We start from the raw sequence: 23,544 nt of genomic DNA, 5'->3' as shown, positions 1-23,544 counted from the left end.
TATCAATGCTTGAAACTAATAAAATAAGATCTTCGGTGTCTCTTGTGCCAACACTAGAGCTAACTCCTCTGAACAGTCAGAGTGCTAGAGGCATCATCAAGTTGATTAAAAAGTAAGAGAATAGTAGGGAACCAGGGGTTGATCTCAATTGATGTAGCCATCACTATATTCATCAATAATATAATTTTAATGTAATATTCAGGCATATTAAAAAAAAGCAGACTGGAGACAGATGATATTAAGATATTAATATAGAAAGATCTTTTTAAGAAAAATATCCTCTTGAGTGGAAATTCTGATTCTACAAATCWCAAAYCCCTCTCCCTCTATCTAAACCTCTTTTGRTGTTATTTTAATTTGCAAATTCTAAAAATAAATCATTATTTGTGCAAGTTAATCAAAAGGAGGACGTACACCGCGATCTTTAGTGAGAACAATTAAAACCCCAACTGGTTATTCAATTAATGTCTGACGGGACAGGGTCACGTGTTCTTTCTTTTTCCTGTTTGAATCAGGAAAACCTCAGACAGGAGGAAAAAAAAAAACTGTTGGTGTTAGGGTTAAGACCAGAGTGAGACCTTTTGCTACTCCCCGGCCGTTCATGCTCTGTTTATTTTTCCACTCATGGTTCTCTGTGTGTTTGTGTTGTTTCTTCTCCGCAGAGGAAGGACTGAACCATGAATGCAAGCTCTGTAGTCAGTCATTCGACTCACCGGCGAAGCTTCAATGCCACCTGATTGAGCACAGCTTCGAGGGCATGGGGGGAACCTTCAAGTGTCCAGTCTGCTTTACAGGTTTGCACAATACCTTGAAGACAAATCCAGTGAATAAATGAAAAAAAAAAGAAAATATAAATGGGAAATTTGTCATTTTTAACTTTGATAAAAAGAAAATTTGAAAAAGCAAGTACAATGTCTTGACCAGTCATACTTAATAAAAATGTAGTCACATGACAGCAAAATGACAACAAAATAAACTAAAGTTTCTATCAGATAGATCAACACAAGGCAGTGCATAATTGAAATGTGCAACATAGTTTAAAGCTATTTTTACATAAAATGCTACAAGGCATATTTAACAAGCACTGAGTCAATTCTTAGCACACGTCCATTTTGCTGCAGTCACAGCTGCATGTCTTCTGGGGTTTGTTTCCATGTCCACATCTAGAGACTGAAGATTTTGTTCAATTCTTTTTGAAAAATAGCTCACACTCTGTCATATTGAGAACAGCTAGCAACCATTTAAAAACATTACCAGAAATTCTGAGATTAGGGTCAAATATATTCTCATAATGAATATGAACATGCTCCAAGCCACTGATATCGTTGTATTTTTAGGGATTTTGTCCTGCTGGAATGGTGAACCTCCACCCCAGTATGAAGTCTTTTGTAACTTTTAACAGGCTTTCTTCCTTTATTTAARTTCATCCATTGTGCTATGTGTTCTGAACAGCTTCTATGTCCCTGCTGAAATGAAACATCCCCACTCCATGGTGTATTTGTGTATTAGTTTTCCTCCAAACACAACATGTTGTATGTACAACATGAAAAAGAAAAAAAAATCTTCACAATGTTTGCTGGGTTTTCTGTAGGACTTTCTGCCTTTTCTCTTATTACTTATCCATCCCACACGTTTTAGTTTCTAATTTAAAAAAAAAAATTATTGCAAAAAATCTTTCCACTTCACAATTATGTTCTACTTTGAGTTWTTTTTTTTTTTCACAGAAGATCCCTATTAAGTACATTGAATGTTGTGATCTTAACGTCAAAAAATGTGAAAAAATTCAAGGGATACAAATACTTTTTCAAGGTGCTGTAGCTTCTAAACGAGTCTTGAAAGGTCAAGCAACCCAGCCGTATAAAGCTGATAGSAGTTTGCACCATGTGGCTTTTTGTTTCGTCAAATTGCCTCAAAATCAAGGCCAAAGAAGTGTCACAAGGTGAAAGGGGGGGAGGAAGAAAGATGGGGAGAGGAGGGGGGGGGCTAAGACAGTGTGAGCTGGGGGGAGATGGGTGGATGGAGGAGCGGAGAAAGAAAAGGAGATGTGCTAATTGTGGATGGCAGTGGTGCTGATAGCTGTAATGATCTCATCTGTCTCTGTGCGTGGAGGTGGAAGGACCGGACTCCTCCTGAGAGAATAGCGCCCTCCTTCAGTGTCAACAGGGTTAACTATCTCTATAATGAAATCTGCAAAGTCGTTAACTTCGGCTCTTCACTCTTTCTCCCTTCTCAGCTCTTTACTCTTCCTAACACTTTTTGGGTCCAGCTCATTTCCTCTTCCTACTTCCTCTAACCCCTCCGCCGCCCCCAGCTTCATCCATCCATCGCACAATAAACTCATTTGCCTCATGTCTGCTTGTTGGATCAATTAATATCATTATTTACTGTTCTGCATCTTTTCGTCTTCCCAAACGTCTTCATCCGCCTCAGTTCACAGCGTCCTTCCATGCACTCCCCTCCTCTACTCTGCATCACTGTTTTTGGCCTTATGCCTCTTTTAGAAGAAGCCTATTGATATTTCCCCCCCCCCACCCTGAAACTCCTCTCCCTCCACCCCTCACAGGGGTCCAGGCATTTAATATACAGAGCATGCCTCCTTCATCTGAGCCTTCATTTTCCAGCGCCCGTCTTTGACAGACAGGTCCCCCCACTCCCTCAGCGTCCATATCGATCACGGCACATGAGAGAGAAGAGGGATAGAGGGAAAGAGAGAGAGAAGGGGGGGGGTGCTAGGAGGAAGGGAGAGGGAAAGAGGTAGAGACAGAGTGCCCCCTYAGGACAGCGGTCGCCGAGCAGACAGACAGATGGGCGAAGAGGCCTGTGGTAGCTGGGAAGCCGTGCGGTGGAGAGTACAGGATGAACTGAAAGGCCTCCCTCTGTTGGGGATGCGGGGGACAGGCAGGCCGAGCTGAAGTCAGAGCACTTGGAGGGAACAGAGCAATTGAGAGATTAGCTGACAGCTGTCCTTGAATATATTTCTTCAAGCCGAGTCGAAGAAAATAAAAGAAAGAAGACATTTGTCCCTGATTTAGCTGGACATAAACTTTATTTTTAAAACTTTCTAACTGATAAAACATACAAAACTTCTAGGGTTTCTAAAAAAAAAGATTTTATTTTTTTTTTAGCAATTGGACTCAATACTTTATTTCTATACTCTGGATTTCCATGGACATCTTTTTAGTGCAGTGCCTTAGAAAAGCCCTTGTGCTGCTTGAGCTATGAAATTTGATGTCTTTATTGGCGAGTTATGTGATAAACCAACACAATGTAGTTCGTAATTGTAAAATTAAACAAATATAAGACATGGTTTCCATACATTTACACATTTTTAATGTGTGGGATGCATGTGTGTTCAGCCCCCGTGAGGGGTACAAATTTATACCACACTTTGCAATAGTACTGCCAATACACCGTTTCTTATAAATGATTAATAAATAGTTAATGCAACTGTTATTAATCAAGAAAAAAATAATCATGCACCATTAAGGTGCCTTTGTTAAACCAAAAGAGAGGAGTGACTGTTTTTTTGCCCGTTGAGTGGTTTATATAAATATTGTTAGCCATTTKTAAATGCTCATGTATGWAGACAAATTAACTTATTTTGCAAAAAAWWKTTTTATATATTTTGTTACTTTCACACGGGCTGTCTTTTTTTTTGCATTCACAGTTGGTTGAACTAAACYAGAACTACTACATGCCCGGGTTACTAAAATACATTATTTTCATAGATTTAAAGGATGCCTTCAGTAGATAGATTGAGTCCRAACATGAAAGCAAAACTTTGATCAAACTAGGTGGTGGCAGGGCCGTTGAGCGCGCTCGTTTAACAAGGTTGCCCTTTGTTTAAAAGCCCATTCCCCCTCAGTGCACATGTTTCGGTTTGATCTGCCCCCTTGTGACCCAAAACGCAGTGGGAGGCAATGAGTGATTGTCATTCTTTCTACACACCTGATTATCCCCAATCTAAACTCTTGGGAGCAGAAGGGAGRTTGAAGTGGCGAGAGGACTGCATCGCACTGCAAAAAAAAAAAAAAAAAAAGACTGGAGAAAAGTATTAGGGAAAGTAAGTTAAAGACAGTAGATAAGGACAGACGAATGTAGAGGAGAAAAGGAGACAAAACTTAAAGGAAGCTGAGAAGGTTGCAACTGGCAAGTTTGGATGTGAGATGAAAGGAGGGAAGTGGAGGAGGAAAAGAGAGCTGTGTAAGGGAGGGAGGGTAAATGGAGAGAGGTCCATAAGCCCCTGGATGATGAGAGAGAGGCTGACTCTCCCAGGACAGATTTGACAGGTTTCAGAAGTGGGGGAGCCTGCAGCTAGAAGTGTCTGCCTGCACCCTTAGGAGCTGTAGGGAGGGCTGGTGTGGAAATTGTGATTGGGAATATGTGCTTAAGACAAACAAAACAGAAGAAAGTGTGTCTGATGAAAGTCCTGTGTATGTGTGTGTGTGCACTGTTTTTTTTTCAACTTATGTCACCACATGAGGAACAAACTTGAAAAACTACAGGATGCACTGCCTTAAAATCCACACAAGTGTGACAAATAAGGTAGTTTAATTAGCTTGTTGTTTAGTTGCAGCTCACATGCTGCTGCTATGTGAAGGTAGGTTCATGACAACTTAGACACAGAAGAAGAAAACAGAGGACTAAGCTTTAACTTGGAACTCACAGCTATCTGCTTGCAGCTCTGCATCAACTCCCAATTTGTTTGTTTCGCCTCAGAGCCCTCAGATAAGGTTTCGTGTCGTGAGTTCTCAAATTAAGCAGAAACAAGCACATGTAGGCTAGACGGATAAATAAATGAAAACGAGAACGGAAGAAGGGGGGGATAAACTTATTTTTTTCTCCCCACACAAACAGCTTAGTATTGGTGCAGTGCAGCCTGCAGAGAGCACCACCCTGCCAAAATAAAGATGAGCTGGGGCCTGTAGTAAAGGAGACGTCTGCCATGCGCGGCCCATGAGATCTAATCAGAGGGCTTAATATCCCCCACAGCGAGAAGACCTTGGCCCCTCAGCCCCCTCAGCCCTGACACCCCTGATGCCCAGCCCGGCTCAGCGCTCTGTGCAGCTCTGTGCAGCTTGGCTCTGCTCTGGCTCTGTGGCCAACAAACTCCACAAAGTTCGCTCTYTCCCCTCTCACACTCTCAGCAGGGAGAGACACAATGGCCAGCCGTTGATCCTGTTTGGATGTGKTTTTTTTGGATTATTTCTTTCCCRTTTCTTTCTATCCTTGTTTCAACCCTCCAAGAAGAGATGTATCTGCGCCTCCCTCCCAGCTCCTTCGGAAGAAGCAATGTAGTTGTAAATGTTATATCTTTCTCAAACTGCCAAATGCCAAAACAGGGTCCCATCTTAGTGCATTCTAGCTTATCCCTTTATTGCAGTGCATTTTTACATGTTTCATGCAGATGTGACAGACAATCACAACAGACAAAGGGACAAAGCATGGTTTTTATGACATAAAACAAGATATGTAACTTCTGCAAGTGCAGATTTCTGAGCACTTGCAGTGCCTTGAAAAACTCTCAAACCTTTTCATAATTTATCACGTAACTGCATGGAAGCATTTTTTTACAAGCACAAAGTAGCGCAAAGTTGTAAAGTGGAAAAAAGAATCCCACCTTTGCTTCATGTTATTTTWATTTTTTATAAAWATCTTGAAGTCTTGCAGAGGTATACAAACATAGCCACARTGTAATGCTSCCAATGCGTGACACTTCTGGACTGCTTTACAAATGACATATTATTCGTTTTCTTTTTATCTCATCTGATCAGATCATGTACTTCTGCATGTTCAAATGGTTTATGACAAACAGAAAACATGAAGAAACAGATACTTTTTTACCATTTTTTAACAATGGCCTTCTTCTTTCCATTCAAAAAGACAGGTCAGATTTTTGGAATGCAYAACTGAACAATGTCAACAGATTCTCCCACTTTAACCGTGGATTTCTGGAGGTCCTTCAGAGTTTTGCTGGGGCTTTTTTTCTTTATTTGCTTAAGCTTTATTTAACCGGGTAAACCAGTTGAGAACCRATTCTAATTTGATTTTGTTAAAAGCTTCAGCAAGGCAAAACATTCCAAAACAATTACTGTATATTGCAACAATATTCTAATAGAAAGGTTTTAAAGACACTGAAACCTTTGTTGCACAAAATTTGTAAAAATAGTTTCAACGTAATCCTAAAGAAATCCCAATCATAATCACTGATTGGAAATTATTGCTTGCAAGCGTTAATGCAAGTAAACGTATTGGTGTTAAGGCAACAATGGGTCAGGGGACCTCAGACGTTTGTCAACAAGGCCCACTGTAGCGCAAGACGTGTGTCTGTTTTGGTTGTATTTTACCCAGCATGCCGTGTGGTGTACTCTACACAGTGCTGGTGTAACTGCAGCTTGGTAACTTTTGATGGTAGTTGGTGGCTCTGGACTTTACTTATGGGCATCAGAGTAAAAGGGGGATAAATACAAATTCTCAACATGCTTTTTTGATTTGTTAAAGAATTAAAAAACAATTTTGAATTTTCTTCCACTTCACAATTACGTACTGCTTTGTATTGGTCCGTTTTGTTAAATTCCATTTATATAGTAGTTTGTTGTTGTAAGATAACAAAATGTAAAAAATTTCAAAAGCTTTTTCTCCCTTGTTGAGACGGCAGCTCGTATACATAAAAAAATAATACCCTTTTTCASTATTTATTAACCCTGCTATTGTTCAACTAGRCCATTGAAACATTAATAGCATTATTTTTTTTCTTTTCATTAGCCATCACTTTCCTTGTGGATGTCAATGAATGTCAGCCTACAACTGGTAAATGCAAAACTGATTACAAATTTGCCCCTCATTGGACCAGAATTACACGTTAACAGCGAGTAACATCTAACTTGACGTCTCAGTTGTGTTTGGCCATGCTGTATAGTATTTGAAGGCCCCCCAAGTCTCAAATCCATTTTTATTTTTGCTGTATTGACTTTTTCTTCCTCCAGCCAAAGACATAATGAAGGCTTCCTGCAGCTGCTCTGACCTGCTTCTGTACTGTATATGCAGACAAAAAGCAGCTGAAGGAAAGGGCCATTGTTTATCAGCACAATTTCTGCTTCCAGAGCACGGGTTCCGCACGGAAAATTGTTGCCATTTTTGGAGCATAAGGGAGAGCCCAAATAAGTGTTATAGCTGAGGTCTTAACCTGGAGCCGAAATGTTTTGTTACCAGTCGTAAAACTGGCAGTTATGTTTATCCTCATATTGCTGTGGTCGTTAGTCTCAGAAATGGGCCATGGAGTTGCTGTTTGTTCATTAGAGGAGATTTGTTCATTTGCGGTTAACRTCGCTGCCATGTTCCACAGACAGCTGCCACCTAGGCATTAGCAGTCTGACAGCGTCCCCGCAGCGTGTCTGCTATGGATCTAAACTTTTATTTCCCAGGTCAGGGAGTGTGACATTCACCGAAGCCGAATGTTTCTCAACCCTACACCGCTCAATAATTAATAATCGCTCTCCCAGGTGAGCCCGACTCCTTACTTGTTGAAGTTGTACATCCACGGCATGGGGCCATAGTGAGCCTTAAAGCCTTCTCTCTKACAGACGCCTCACCTTTTGTGGCTGTTTCTTGTCTTCCTCTGTCACCCCATGGCCACCAGTGCATCCATTTAAAAACAAGTTATTTTGAGTTGTAAGAAATTCAAATGAAGCCCCCTTGTGCTAACTTTTCCACGGCAACCAGACCTTTGRGATTAGAAAGCCATCTTTAAAGCACAGGGATACGGGATAACAAACGGTGTGTTTGAAGTGCTCCTTGGAGGGCATACCAACACAAGTCGCTCAGGCGCACACAGTCGCATCCCCACTTAGCTTTTTTAATGTTGACCGTGGCTTAATTAAAGCACAAATGTATGGTATGTGTTTTAAGCTCCTGCGAGTTGTGTGTTTATATGTTGGTGAGTTATAATCTGTGCCTGCATGAATAAGTAGTGGAGCACCATGAATATTTATACTGTCAATATACTGTAATTAGTGATGTAGACTAATGGAGGCCATGTTTTGCACTTGAAGCCATGCCAGTTTTTGTGGTTGTTTATTTCCCGGCTTGTTGTCCCCACAGCAGTGCTAAATAAAGAGCATCATTATTCCCCAAACGTCATGAATTTAACCAGCTCCAGCACCAGAAATGTGACCGTTCTACTCCATAGAAACTGTTTTATCCCAACCAATATGTAGTGCCAGCCACATTTATTAGCACTCCTGGTAAATGATTTCATACAAAACATTAATGAAAAATCCCACCTTTCAGTGGGGTAAGAACTYACACATTGGAAGCTAATTGCTTTGAACAAACTCACRTSTCCTACAACTTACCTCTATCYGTAACAATTGCTTGCAAAATAAATGTAACCAAAGCATTATCTTTAATTTATACTTTAGTTTCTCAARGCAAATAGTTTCTTAGTGTCCATGACTTTTTTTCCCCAGAGGYATACATACAAAATGGCACAGAAGCCCATTTCTTTTAGCCACTGAACACAAAGCTAGACAAGGRCCCATTTTTAACTTTCCATTAAGCATAGAGGTAAAACTATCTCCAAAGTTCACTGTTATTTTATATATAGATGTTGGCTCACCAAGTCTCTCAAAAATTGATTAGATGCTGTCTACATGGCAGCTGCTTTTTGGGACACTGCCAGGAAAAAAAAACAACCTTTTAAGCATCTGGAATGTAAACATGTGGACTTGCTCCATGCAAGTGGAACTGAAGCTGTGTCTTTGGCAAAGAAGTTTGTCCTGCCTACTGCTAAGAATGGTAGAGAAGCTATAATTCATTGGGCCTATTTATTTTTCAAAGACCTTTTCTACTGCTCCTGGACTTTAACTGGGTCTGTGATCTGAACTGATGAGCCTTAGATTCCAGATGGGTTTGGTGTTGAACAAAACGTTAATATGTGGAAAATAGAGATAGACAACTACCATATCCTTCATCTTTATCATGATTTTTATGGTAACAACAATTAATTGCAATGGGAGATGTTTCCCAAACCCAAAAGCTGACTGAGATTCTTTTTATTTTCCCCAYTATTAGATSCATGAGAGAATCAGTAGRCRTACATGTGTTTGAACATTTAAATAAATGCCGTTATTCCATGATGTTTAACTATAAAGTCACTTCTTATTGTAACTGGGGTCCTGAGGCCGCCCAAATCATTAGGTGTCCTTTTGTCGAGAACCATATTTGTGCTTTGTGAGGCTTTGGTTGCAGTGGCCTTAAGACACAGTTTTTCAGTTTATTCCAGAAGACATGGTTCACCACACACAGAATCAACCKTCCTCTTATCATTACCAGGTTTGTGCAATTAAACTTGGCAGCCACTGTGTGTCTGTAAAATGTTTATGTAATMATTTATTTGTAATTAAATCATTTTCATCACTGTTTGAAAAATCATTAGTCTGTTTTATTTAGGGAGATGCACTTACTGTGCTGTCTATTGTRATTCATCAGCAAAGTGAAGATGCATTTACAMTCTTTGTTTACTATTTCATGTTTTTTTGTTTTTGTTTTCTGTGCAGTGTTTGTCCAGGCCAACAAGCTCCAGCAGCACATTTTCTCTGCCCACGGACAGGAGGATAAGATCTACGACTGCTCACAGTGCCCACAGAAGTTCTTCTTCCAGACAGAGTTACAGGTGAGCTTTTGAACCCAGGTGTAGCCCGCCAGGAAAGACAAAGAGACAGCCAATCACCGAGCTCAGCTCCACAAGCGCTAAACACAGGGCTCCGGCTATCCTCCTCCGCTCCGGCTGGGACAGGCGACTCAGAAGGAATTATTTCAGTCTGTTTCCAAAACTCATTTGTGATGTGTAGATATGATTTGATTTGCTTATTAGACCAGCCGAGCACTAAAATATCTGGAATTAGAGGATTAGCGGAATGCTCATTTTTGAAGAGGTAATTACATACAGTGCAGAGGCAAAAACACGGCTGAGTCAATATGCCTGCATCTCCTCTCCTAATCACAGAGGAGGCCTCGTGGCTAAATATGAGCTCTGTCCTCAGGGAGTCGGTATCTGCCCTTCAACAAAGTTACTAGTTGGACTTATGAACTCGCAATGTTAGAGAGATAATCCATTTTCTAGCAATCTTTTCCTCTGCTCCTTGGAGAACCTGAAAAAATGAAACAGACCTTATTATATTATTTCACTGTGGTGGTGTTTTCGAGCAGCTCTGTTTTGTTTGGGGGATTCTCTATTGTGCACTTCTCATATCCAGATCCCTTTCTATTACCTTTTTGAAACTGAATCACTAAAATATGAACATTCTATAATTGCGGTGTTCAAAAGTGCTGAAATTATATTTTTTCTTAATTTACTTTAATGTTGTAAAAGGCAAAAAGCTCCTCCTGTGGCATTGACCTGGATCTCGGATTATGCAGCGCAGCGCAGTAGCTGGTAGCCAGAGGAAGTGCCCATTGATTGGGAGTGATTTTCATATTGAGATTCAGGTTGTAAACACATAGGTGTGCGTCTGCCAGGAGGAAGGTGAATGTGATCATTATTTGCTGGTCATTCCAGCAACGGGAACATGAATAAAACAAGTCCTGATCCGCCGACACGCAACTCTGCAGCAGGGAAGATTATATGAAAAGCCTCAGCATCACCCCACCCATTGTTAATGCCTTTCAGTCACATCAAGCCCCCTTAATTTGTCACGTTTTCATTTCTCATTGGTACAAGTGTTTCCTATATGGCACGGGTTGCGAGAGATACCTGTAAACAATCTCAAATAACCTGGGGATGTTTTCCTGCTTTTTTTTTTTTTTTTTTTTTATGTTTGACATTTTCAGGAATGAAGTGATCTCCACCTCCCGGAGGTAATGTTTCATGCATGATTATATTGTTTTACTGCGTGCGAAAAGACAAGTGCAGTACATGAAAGACCTATAGCATTCTGCTGTGAAACAGGGGGTTATGAAAGGAGAGCAAGAATGAGCTTGGGGGATAAGACAATCATTATCTCCAACCTGTTCCGTGCTCTTCCGACGGTCCCGTGTGAGCGCATGATGACATGATCTCAAACACACGTGCCGTACATATAGATACACGCGTTGCTTCTTGTAAAAGCAGATACTTAAAGGAAATTAAGTTGTCATGTGGTGCCCTTTTAGAGTTTTTACTCGCAGTGCTTTGCTGCAGCAATAATAGCTATTGTTCTTATTTTGTCGTGTTGCAACCACAGATCTTTAAATATTTATTTGGGGATCCTYAAAGAATTCCCTGTTAGKTTCTGTGAAAACGTTGAAACAGCAGGTGGACATTGACCTTCTGGAAGGACAATTACCCTGAGCAGACAGCCAGAGGTATAATAGAATAGTTTGGATTTTTGGATTAMCTTCTTGTGTTGAAACAATCTTGTCAAACGGACGACAAATTGCCAGATTTAAAACGTGTTCATATTGATGCCGTCCATTGTGCTTACACAATCCCCACCATGTTGGTGGCAGCATGATGCTGTAGAGAGGCTTCCCCATAAGACCTTCTGCTGTAGTTGCAGAAAAACGCTTTTCTATAAAGTGTGAAATGAGGGAGCTTAATACATATGCAAGTCTCGTTTTTCAGGGTTTTTTTATTTCTAAAGATATCCTCTTTAAAAGTGATATTTTCCACTTTGCGGTTGTACATTGTTTGTGGTTGCGACTTGACCAAATGTGAAAAAGTTCAAGGGGTATTAAGATTTTTTGAGAGGCACTGCAAATTTTGTTTTTCCTGAACTTATGAACTGCTTATGGATTTTATTTACAAGCATAGCTAAAACTTGACAAAATATGAAAGAGGCCTTGTGTGGTTGTTTCTGTCCGCCATTTGCCAACCTTTACCCTGCAAGATATCTGCCTGATACTGGCCGCTTTTTTGTCAGTCTGTCTGAACTAGAACTTTCCTCTAGCAAAAGAGAATCCTTTCTTTGCTTGGACCTGAGTTTGGAGTCTCTCCCTGATCCTCTCTGACTCTCTGGCCCACTGGCTGGCTACCTGGACCCCCTCATCTCTCACAGTAGTGAGAAGGGTCAAAGGGCCAGTGCAAGCTGGGGAGAGGAAGCAGCAAGGAAACAGAGAGCTGCCATGGCAGGTAAAGYAAAGCAGGGAAGATATTTTATTAATTCGCTGCTGAGATCCTGAAACARACCAAAGGCTGTGACAGGTATCCAGTGCACCACTTCGCATCCTCCCCCCGTGAACTCTACCCTGTGAGGGGCTAGCCAATTTTCGCCAGCCTGTCGAGATGGATGATGGGAGAGCATCCGTCTAATCAGCCCTCCCAGGACCCCCCGCCCGGCTGCCCCCCTCAGACCGACCAGATTGACTCACTCCTGGGTCTGCGTGCCCCAGAATCCAGAGTCCAGTGGAGAAAAACCTCTCTTGCTCTTCTTTTCTGTTTCTTCAGTTTCTCTTTTTCGCCATTTTTACCTTGACAGAAAGTAAGCGGTGAGATGTATAGACCTCTACTCCACCTGAAAGTGTGCAGAGGACTCCCCTCTAGCATCGCAAACTTATACGGTCTCAACTTTGCTTATCCCCTTCTTTCAACAAATTAAAATGAAATACTGAGCAAAGCTATTACATAAACGGCTGATTTTGAGGGCAACCTTGCTGCTTGAGCAGTCTCTCACTGACCACCTGAATGACAGTATATCCTCTCACCCACTTGACCTTAGTTCCCCCTTCTGTCCATTCATAAGTGCCTGAATGGATCTGCTAAAGAACACATTGCAATGTGAACCCCCCCTTTTTTTTTTGCTGTTTTAGATGCAGTTGCATTTCGCGTGGCTTCAAAGAACTGAGCCACCRACAATGGTGCTTGGCTGGATTAATTAACCAGATTCATTAACTGATAGATCCTCGGCATCAGCCACAGCTTTAATCTAACATTTCTCAGAGTGCAACTCATTTGTAGTTGTTTGTGAACGTCCACATAGGCTTAACTTTCAGTGTTGCACCGACTGCTGGATGGCTGCAATCAGGAGGATTTTCTCTCAATGGTCCTCTAAGGATGAGAAAATGAGGCTGAAGTTGCTCAGAAGCAACCGGGTTACATTTTCCACACAAAATTCCCTCGATCCTTCTGAGCCGCTGCGACGTTTATTCTTTCCATCGTCCGATTTCTTTAGGTTGCTGTAAGCCACAGAGTATTGTAAGTCTCGCTGTGATCGACAGAGAAGCGTTACGATCTGGGTGCTCAACGACTTCTCCCTCCCCTCAGACGCCCGCAGGACACGCACCTTAATTGGAGCATCTTTTTTTTTTCTTCCTAAAAAAAAAAAAAAAAAGGATTTCTTCAAAGACAATCCAAAGCACCCGAGCCTTAATGAGTGCTGAAAGTGACAAGAGCACATCTGCATCATTTTCTACACCCCCCCCTCACAAATGAGATTCTCCGCTCCCCGTGTGATGGCCATTATTGCCAAGCTGTGACCAATTCAACGGTTTTAATTAAGCATATTTATAGGTTTCACGGTCACCAGGTCAGCGTAAACAGCTATGTTTGTCATAATGTCTGTCCCGGGCAGAACGCAGGGAAAAGAAAGGGAGAGATGGATACTCTGAGAGAGCCCAGTCTGCGGCAAAAACTGCAACAGAGTGGGTTTTTTGAGCATTAGAATGAATTACTTTTTTCTTATTTTTCAAATGACAGCTCCCAAAAATGACATTTTAGACACTTCTTTTCTTTCCCTCCCTCCGCCTTTCAAAGCTGTTCTTTAGTTTGACGCAGGAGACCTAATTCCCCAGAAGTTTTTCTATTATTAATTTTAAAGTATGCCCCGGAAAATGCCCTAACTGCCCCGAGTCCCTAATGTGTCATACAAAAGCAAAGCTTTATGCATTTGTCCCCAAGTGGCTCTCAAACACCAAATTTCTCCTGAACGTCTTGATCTGCCAAGTGTGACAGCTCTTCACACATTTGAAAGTGGCAAATATATATTTATATTTCCTTTCATATGACAACTTGTTTTCTTCTTCATCACCCCAGGTTCTTGGAATCCTGGCACTGTTTCAAACAGCGGCACGGCAAAATAAAACAAGAGCGAATTAGGGGGGGAAAAAAAAACAACTTGTGAGGCGCAATCATTAATATTTAAGCTTATTTATAATTACGTACCAGTCTGAGCGCTGTTGCTGCGTGCTGTAAACGAGCACATATACCGCCTTAGATGACTTGTGATGTTTATCACAATAGTTGTGTTCTACTTTTGTAGGTGGATCAGAATTAGACAGCATGACAGACCTAATGATCCTGGGAGGATATTCTCTTTCGCAGTGCGTGTATATATGAGACTGTGTTTGTGGGTATACATCTGTGTGCATCCTCTATGTATTTGTCTTTGTCTCCATCTCTCTCAGGGTCTGATATGTGCATGCAAACACAATGTCTGGAGGGAGACATGACAAAAACTCCCAGAAGCCTTTGAGCTCCTCTGTTTTTTTGTCCTTTTTTTTTTCCTCTGTTGCACCATTGGGGAAAGTTAAATCCAAACAAAGAGGAGACGCTCGGTGTACTGCGCTCGAATCCATCACCAGATCCTTTCCTCAAACGTGTCTCTTTTACTTTACTTGGTTGACTTTTTCAGCAACTTTGATAAAAACAATTTGGAGCATTTCTCAAGGAAACTCATGCAGTTTTAATTTTCTGTCTGTAGTGATTTGATTTTCAGGTTAGCAGAACGTATCAGAGGACACAGTAAGCGGCATCAGAACAACGATTCCAGGCGGAATTTGGTTGTCATATTTTACAAACACTGAAGTTTAACTTTTGCCATTTGGAACACAAGGATGTCTAGAGAGTCACTGACGAACAGTTAAATATTTTTTTTCTATTTTATGAAAATAAGTGTATGCAAAAAATGTATGTGCACAATTAGCACATATTTGTATTTTCAAACTTCATTCCCTGTCCCTTTGCCAGAGATGTTGACTAAGGTTTCAGACTTGAATTGAAACTCTGCTTAAGTCAGAAAAAACAAAAAACTTTAAACTTGACTTAGATTCATGCTGTAAACACTGTAAACACGAGTCTAAGTCGGAGTCTAAGTCGGAGTCCGACTTAGACTCGGACTCCTAGCCCCAAGTATCATAAGCTCACCTTATTTCCTGTAACAAGCAGTGAAATCAAGCTAGCATGTAATCTGCTTTTGTAGTGTAAATAACCCTATCAAGCCAAGAACCCACCATACCAAGACAACAAGACTAAGACTTCAAGGGAAGCTAGACCAAATCCAAGACTAAAAAGGAAGGAGACCAAACCCAAGGTCAAGACTAACTAATTGTAATGATGAACCATATTTTTCTGTAATGTTCTCTGCGGCMAAATTTTGGTGAACACAAACCCAGATAACCAACTGCATGCAACTTATCCAGCAAATTTGACAAGCTGTTAAAAAAGTTAAATAGATGAGCCAGACAACTCTGAGAGTAAATCCATCCATCCAAGCGTTAACTGACTTGGCATTAGCTGCAGGCAGAAGGAATGGAGGCGACAGGTGGAGGTGGAGGACTTAAATCACTTAAGAGTTTCTTCTTTCTGTGTACTGTAGAGACAGACAAACATCCATACATCTGCAGTGGAAAAGGTTTTCCCTCGTTTTCACGTCCCTATTATCTTCTATTCACCGACACAAAGGAGCACAGGTGGCGCCATTGAACGTTTTTTTTTTTTTAAGTAAAAAACTTTATTTGTTGCAGCCAGCACCTTCTTGCTACGTTGCTGTAAAAAGAGGACGGTGCAGCTGTTGTCTTGACCAGACTTGAGGTAAAAGTTGGAGTCTAACATGTGTAAGAGCAAGAGAAGGCTGAGTTAAAATGTAGCCTAGATTCAGAAAAGACCAAGACTTTTGATCCTGAGTCCTACACCAGTAATATGGACTCTCATAGTTAATAAGCTGCATTTGCATATTTTTGTGTAAAAGGATGTATTTCATTGTTAGCCAGTGATCTTCAACGGTGGTGGGCTGTTATTTGTTTTAGAGCAACGTGTTTGTGTTTGCTGTAGCATCATAGAAATTACCACACTATAAAAGACTGCATTACATACTGTATTGAAGTATAGACTTTATCAATTGGTGCTTTCATTTATTCACTACACTGAGTCCTGCTCAGTATCCAGTATTTATTTATTAAGAGAGAAACTGATCTATTATATATTTCTGTTAACTTTATATAAACATTGTGCAGCATAGAAATCAACTAAATCAAACATTTTCAGCAGCCTAGATGGTTGAAAAAAAAATAATTTGTGTGATGAAAATATCCTGCTTTATGTATAATTCTTGCAGCCTGTTTTGGTGGTGGTAATGTGATTGTCTGGGACCATTTTGCAGCTTCATAAACTCAGGCTTTGTAGTGGTCTTTTGGTAATCCAAATTTAAGAATAATTTTAATGCATTAGTGTGACTTTAAGCTCATCTTTCTTTTTACATGTTCCATAATTAAACCCTACATGGTCTGTACCATGAGAAGGAAACATTTGCACCTGTACCTGTGAGCTAGAACGACTGACAAACTCCAGTCTGGAATTTTAGCAATAATGGCAACAACTTGCACATTGAAAATGATGTCAGCTAGAAGTACTTTTTTTTATTATTATTATTTTTGCCTTGACTCATACAAAACAACACTCCAAAACAACTGTTTCTCTCTTGTAGAACTGTGGAAATTTTTTTWAAAGAATTTTGCCCACATCTGCGATCATATCCGCCACTGCAGCATCATTTGAAAAGCAGGGGTGCGCTCTGAAATATCCCCAGTCAAAGTCTGTCCCTTACTGAAGTGGTTAAATGTGAAAGTAATTGTGTTTTGTTTCTGGGACTGACATGCGGAACCCCACGGACCCCATCTCCCTCCCAGTGACAGGCAGAGATCCTCCCCCCTCGCTCTGTCTAATTAGAGGATGTAGCCCAGGGCTCGTGTCCCAGGAAGACCCATCCCCCTCCCAAGATGGTTCCCCTAAGAAAGCCCTTAATTGGGTTCTTTAGTCATAGACTTCATTTTGGCTGGAAAGGCATCTGTGTGTTGCTATCACCTCACAATACAGTTTGTATCGCTCTCTTGTGTTTTTTCTATTCCTCTTTCTCTCCCTTTTTTTCTCCCCCTCACTGGCCTTCTCTCCATCTACGCTCCTCTCTCCCTCTCCCCCTCTCCCACTCTCTCCTCACTTAATGAGGCCCCATAATAACACAGCAGTTGTGCAGTTGTTTTGCTACCTCAGTCAAACAGCGGGATCACTGCATAGTGTGTTTCTAGTACCATTCACTTGTCTACTTAGACAGGGTAATGAGTATCATTTGGAGGTACAAAAGACCCGGCCCACAAAAAAAGCGGTGCTCCGTCATCTCCGGTTACACCTCAGAAGTATATGCTCCGGGTGCTTAGATGTCTCAAAGTGTTTCAAACGTTATGGATTCAAGATGTATTTTTATAGTCGCTCAGTGTGGCTACATGGAATACAGTGAAATCCATTGCTGTTGTCATCTCCGTCCTCGCCTAGTGCTGTTACAGTATGACCATGACTCCCTGGGCACCTCGCTTCAAACAAGACTGTCTGTTACCAAGGAGACTGGGCTGGTTGTGGTGCAACAGTGTTTTGGGTCAACCCTCCCCATGGTCCGATAAGTGATGACTGTGGAGAATGCCAGCTGCTGTTTTATTTATTTATTATTTGATTTTTTTTTTTTTTTTTTGTAATATCCATTGGCTAAACTAGCCAGCAGTAAGCCTGGCCTGGGGTCAGAGCAGGGAAGGATTACTCCCTCGGTGGACCGGTCGACAGTAGGGAAAGCACAAAGGAAGGACTGAGTCGATACTGGACAGCAAGTTCAACACACCATTAAAGTGCCAGAGMGAATGCAATACTCCTGTCTTTCCCTGGAGTTTGTTTTTTTTCTCCCAAATAGCAAAAAGACATTTCAAATTATATCACAAATCTCACACAATTACTCATAGTTCTGGTCATTGTTCCTGGACAAAGAACATTTTTAAGTGACATAAACGTAAAACATTAAAACGTTCAAAGACAAAGTTAGTTTGTAGAAATATTACTGTTGGCTGAAAGCTAAAATACTTCCATCACGCTACTGCATATCTACCTTGAAACTCGGTGACATACGAAAACGCAGAGTGATGGAGAAACATTGCTCCACCATCGCCTCCGGTTGATCACCTCACAAGTGATGCGAGGTTGGCCCGGATTTTTTATTTACATGTTAAAACCTTTTATCGCATGTGTGTTGCAGCTCTCATAGACATTCTACTGTCTTCCAAGAATCGCAGCAATCACCAAATCATTTTAACACCACACCAAAAATAACGTGCGATACTTCTTCATATGTGGTATTCAGAATGGGAGCACATCAGCAACACACACCCTTCAGAGACGCAACCTGAATCCTGTCATTATGTTTAAATTGATCAATGCTCCACATAAAGCGGTGGCTGCAGTTTTCTGCTGAACCACTACCTCCAACTGAGTTCCTAAACATTACTGGCCTAATGCAATCACCAAATAATAATATTCAATCTTGTAGTCAATGCCATGTTTTGCTGCTTTTTGAGGTTCTRTTWTCTGATATTGATTAACAATCAGCTGGTTACAAACATTGTTTGCTGCTTAAAGGTGCATTAAAGTCCAACTGAGTGCAAAAGCGATTTTCTACAAAAACACAGAATAAAACTGACAGGTGCTCTAACTGGAGGAGACTTTACAGTGGTTTGTAGACACTCCTCTGAGGCGGCACTATGTTTGTAAGATATTAAAATAATTATTATGTTCAACCAGTTAAGAACTGGGTCTGACACCATCCTGAAAGATGCACTTGAAGCACTTTGATGGGAAAATTCAGTGTAATATTGTTGAGCATTTTTTAAGTCATCATTATTTTATGCTTTAAATGAATTCAGTCATTCAGTTCAGTGAYAGAGGGTTTGTACAAGTCTGTCTTAGAACTCCCCATTGTCCAGCMACAGCTAATTATATACTTAGTGCATGACTGCATGCACTTTCAGAGCCAATAGACAAGGGAGCCATTTGTTTTGACTCTGGATTGATGTTTACATTTTCAGGGGGATATAAGCAAAAAATAAAACATTAAGGTGTTTTAAATTAGACTCCGTTAACATAACCAATAATATATTTGTGATTTTAACCAAGTTAAATTTATGTTGTTCTCTTATAATTTCCCCGAGAACTATTCAGTCTGATTATGACCTGTGTGGTTTTTTTTWAATTATGTTTCAATGTGAAATTAATTTTGTTGTGCAGTGAGATCAGGCATAATCATTTTATTTCTTGTAAAAAAAAAATTCATTACTGCATTTTATAACAATAATGTACGTATTTCCCAAGTATATGCAACACATAATTATGAATAAACTGCCTAGAAAATAGATTTTTTWWAAATAAAGGCTGCATAATGGGACACATTCMGGTCAATTCACTGGTTAGCGCTGCGTTTGTTTAAAGTGCAAACAGCTTTATTTGTTCAAGAAACCGTGAAAAGGCCATGGCTTAAAAAGTCATTATTGCGCAGTCAGGTCTCCAACCACTCAATAAAACCTGGCTTTAACGTTACACCGGGTAGAAAGAACAGACACAATACACTTAACATGTGCTCAGCAGGTATTACCATATTGCTAATCAAACTTTGTTAGCGTGACGATTAAGCTTTACATCTCGCTCTCTGTGATGCCGGACAATGYGAAGATTTTCACTAATACAGCAGGATCAGATGAAAGGGGAGCTTCTGTGTCTGAGTCCAGTGGCCTTCCTCTGCAGAGCTGATGCAAGAGATGCACCTCTGTTGCCTCACTGGAGACCGGGCACTATCGATGGAGACCAGAGCAATGGGGAACGACATAAAGAATGATTAGTTAATAAATCAGCTCCCTAGCCGACTTGCTCTTTCCTGGTTTCTGCTCCTTCCCCAATCGTTCCCCATTATTTTCTCCCTCCCTCCCCCTCGTCTCTCTGCAGCAGCATTAAATCCTGAAGACACGTTGCACCTGTTTGCATGGGTACACCAGACCCCTGCCGGGTGTTCTCCCTCCTCTTCCACTACCCCTGGGGGCGCTGCAGAGGGTGATGTAATCAGATGAAAGTGTCGGTTTAACGCTGGCATGAAGCCTGAGATGTGAGRAGAAGCAAGAAGAGAAAAGGGGCGCTCGCTTCTCAGAAGGCCGAAGCGGGTGTGCCTTATCGATCAGCGCAAAATTTAATTTAGTGTAGAATTGAGTTGCTACGGTTTACCTGAACACCGCTGGTAACTACAGCAGGCCTATGTGGCCAGCAGGTGGTTGAAAGGATCGAGGAGGAGATTAAGGGTTGGATATAAGGGAGGGAAATGGATGATAAGGGGAATGGCAGAGTTTCAGGGGGAATAGAATTGGAGTTAGGATGAGAGCTAAAAGGCTTAATGGAGGGCAACTAATCCTAAATTGCTGCGATTCTAGTGTGACACCATTAGTGACATCCTCTTTACGGGTGCAGTGGACATTTTGCTCATTTTCTTACAAAAAGCAATGAGTGAACTGCATGTGTGATATCTAATTTGTGGCTGCACACTGTAGGCATTCGTTGCGTCCAACAATTGCACAGAAGTAACTTGAAGAACTTGACAAGGATGAAGATTGGAAAGCGGATTTCCTCCMTCGCCCTCCTTTCCACTCCTTTGTACTTATACACAGAACAGTTTATAGCTGCTCTGCAGAGTTCAATATCCACAGAGATAAAGGTATCAGTTTCATTTTCTCTTAGCGTATTTTTTTTTCTTCTCCTTTTTTTCTTCTATTTCCCTTTAGTCTGCATGGCTGCCACAGCCACTGAAGTCGTTTAACACCGTCCTTGAGAAAGCCCTCAGTGTAAAAACTCCTGGCATGTTTAAGGAAAAAGGTAGAATGCAGTGTGTGTCAGGCAGAGCTGGGACATTCAGAGCGGGGGGGGGAGCTGTTCCCCAGAGGGGTTATTTTCCCCTCTAATAGCTGTTACGAGCCCTACATTATATCCAAGGAGCTACATTCCTTTGGGGTCCAGACATATGCACACTGACACAAACACACACACACACACGCGCACACGCACGCACACACACGCACACACGCACTCCCACCTAGATGGACTGGCACATTCACACAAAGGCATACACTCTCAGTTGAGCACAAATTTTCTCTGTTTCTCTCTTTTGCACACACATACACACACGCAGTCGGTTCTAGCCGCTTTGCTCTCCCCCCGTGTCAATATCCTGCCATTTGAAGTCACGTACTGCAGGGGCTTCTGGGAGTCACTGAGGAGCCAGGCTGACGGGTAATGGGCCGCATTCATTAATAAGGTTGCCGTGCTCCTGTCCCTCCTCAGCAACGCCAAGGATGTCTTCACCGGAGGGGGGGTTGGCGGAGTGTGAGGAGGGAGATGAGGTGAGGTGAGGAGAGAGGGAGAGCATCCCATGGGGAGTCTCCTCCCAGACTCACTTAAAGGAGCTTTATTTCAGCAAGAGAGAGGGGAGAGGAAGGCAGGAGGAGCTGTCCAGGAGCCGCCTCTTTAAAAAAAAGGGGCCCCGGCGAGCCACGCTAACCCGTACCAGGGTCACAATCCTGCTCCCCGTCAAACAGCTTATTACCCCACCTGTCGGGAAGTAATCGCCCCAGCTAAAAGGAAAGCTGTCGAGGTGTTTAAATGCTTTATGCGGAGGCAGCTGAAAGGGTAAAATGGGAAGGAGTGAATTCAARGGGGGGCTAATAGGCATCTTTCAGTCCTTCCTGAGGGATTGTGCACCAACAGTACTGAAGGTGACTGCTTTGGTAAACCACCTCTCTCAGGTTGGGCAGGAATATTTAATAGTTACTAAAACAAATGCTGATGAATGCACTTTTATCTCTTAATTGTGAAGTTGCACTCACCAGACTCTTTATTATAAAACCTTGCTAGTCCCGGGCTGATCTCCAATTTTCCCTTCTGAACTTTCTGAATCCTGCATGTCGTAGTTGGTTCAAGGCCCCATAAATTTGGCTCAGAGATTTTGGTCCAATTTGAATCGATATCTTCATGATTTGCTGCCGATTTGTCAGCAGTAAATGCAGGATGTGATGTGAATCTCACATTCCAAAAATGTGATACTGGGTTGCACTTTGGTGACTGAGGAGCCTATTGGAGCAAAATGAACTTATTGACATGTTCAAGAAACCTGTTTGAGAAGAGCCATATCTTGCTGGTTGTAGCTATCGTAGCATGGTTACACTGTGGTAGSSTGTGGTGTGTAAAACATGCTCAATTGATGCCAAACTTCACCAGCAACCTGAAGCATTAATCCAGTGTAGGATGGATTCATGCTTTAATGTTGCTTAAGCCAAATTCTGACTCTATCRTTTCTCATAGATTAAATTCCTCATCAGACTAAGCACATTTYCCAATCAATTATTATCTGCTTTTAATAATCCTGAGAATTGTTGCCTGACATGAGTGAAACCTGTGGTCTTTTGGTGCTGTAGCTCATCTGCTTCAAGTTTCAGTGTTGTGTTCAGAAATGTTATCCTGCATACATTGGTTGATAAAGCATGGTTGTGTGAACTGCTGTTGCCTTTTTATTATCTCCAGTCTGTCAATTCTCTTCTGAACTCAGCATGACCTTTGATCCACAGGACTACGCAAACAATATCCACTCACTGGATATTTTCTTTTTGGACCATTCTCTATATGCCCAATTTTGCTTTTCATTGCTTGGTTTGAACTTTAAGTAGTCATCTTCTCCTAGATGCCTAAGAAAATTGAGTCACTGCTATGTGATTGGCTCATTTTTGCGGTTTTTGCTAGTAAGCGATTGAACGGACGTATCTAATAAATTGGCCAGTGKATCTATGTGCGAAAGGAAAAGTGTCCACTATGATGTTTGCGTGCGTGTGCACGCATGTGTGATGATGACTCTRTGACAGGTGTGTCTAGTCCATGCCAGTTTACGGAGTCCAAGGCCATGTTTTAAACAGAGCGCAGCAAGTGGGGCATGTAGTTTGCATTAAAGGGATTAGCAGTCACTTCAAAAGATGACCTGGATTCAGCCCACCAGGGACACCCGTTACACACCCCCTGGTCCACACTCCCTTTAAAGAACCTGGCACAGCTGCCCCACTACAACCCCACTCTCAACTGTGTGTGTATCTGTGTGTGTGTGCGCCTGCATGTATTCCGGAGAAACATCGTAASAGWGTTATATCCTCACCTTGTGATGGCGTCATGGTTAATTGTGCCCCAATACATATTCACAGAGGTGTGGAGGATCAAATCGTCAGTGGCCTTACCTGCACCTCTTGACATTTTTTCTGCAGGGTTACATGTGTAGTGCATTTAATAAATGTAGGCAAACTCCAGGGAAGATTTTCTATGTGGTGTGTCAGAGTCTTGTGATGGATTTGTTGCCATTGGGGCAGCCTTTGATTGAGGCTGGAATATTTTTCTGTCAATGGCCTTAAATTATAATGTTGGATCAGATCTTAAAGGAGTAGTTCGCAGTATTTGAATTGATGTTGATG

The 23,544-nt window shown here is 41.5% G+C and overlaps 1 non-coding gene across 1 annotated transcript in view; it reads left to right on the top strand.

Moving 5' to 3' along the window:
- The first annotated feature begins 639 nt into the window (after nt 1-639).
- LOC103479571 (uncharacterized) overlaps nt 640-23,544 on the top strand; it is a 25,254-nt gene continuing 2,349 nt past the window's right edge. Inside the window, exons 1-2 of the transcript XR_001777529.1 lie at nt 640-794; nt 9,558-9,673. This is a non-coding gene — a transcript (uncharacterized LOC103479571). The remainder of the gene's footprint in view (nt 795-9,557; nt 9,674-23,544) is intronic.

This window comes from Poecilia reticulata, linkage group LG17 (assembly GCF_000633615.1).
Source record: "Poecilia reticulata strain Guanapo linkage group LG17, Guppy_female_1.0+MT, whole genome shotgun sequence".
NCBI lineage: Eukaryota > Metazoa > Chordata > Actinopteri > Cyprinodontiformes > Poeciliidae > Poecilia > Poecilia reticulata.
Note: the sequence above shows the minus strand (reverse complement) of the source record. Positions and strands in the feature narration are given on the sequence as shown.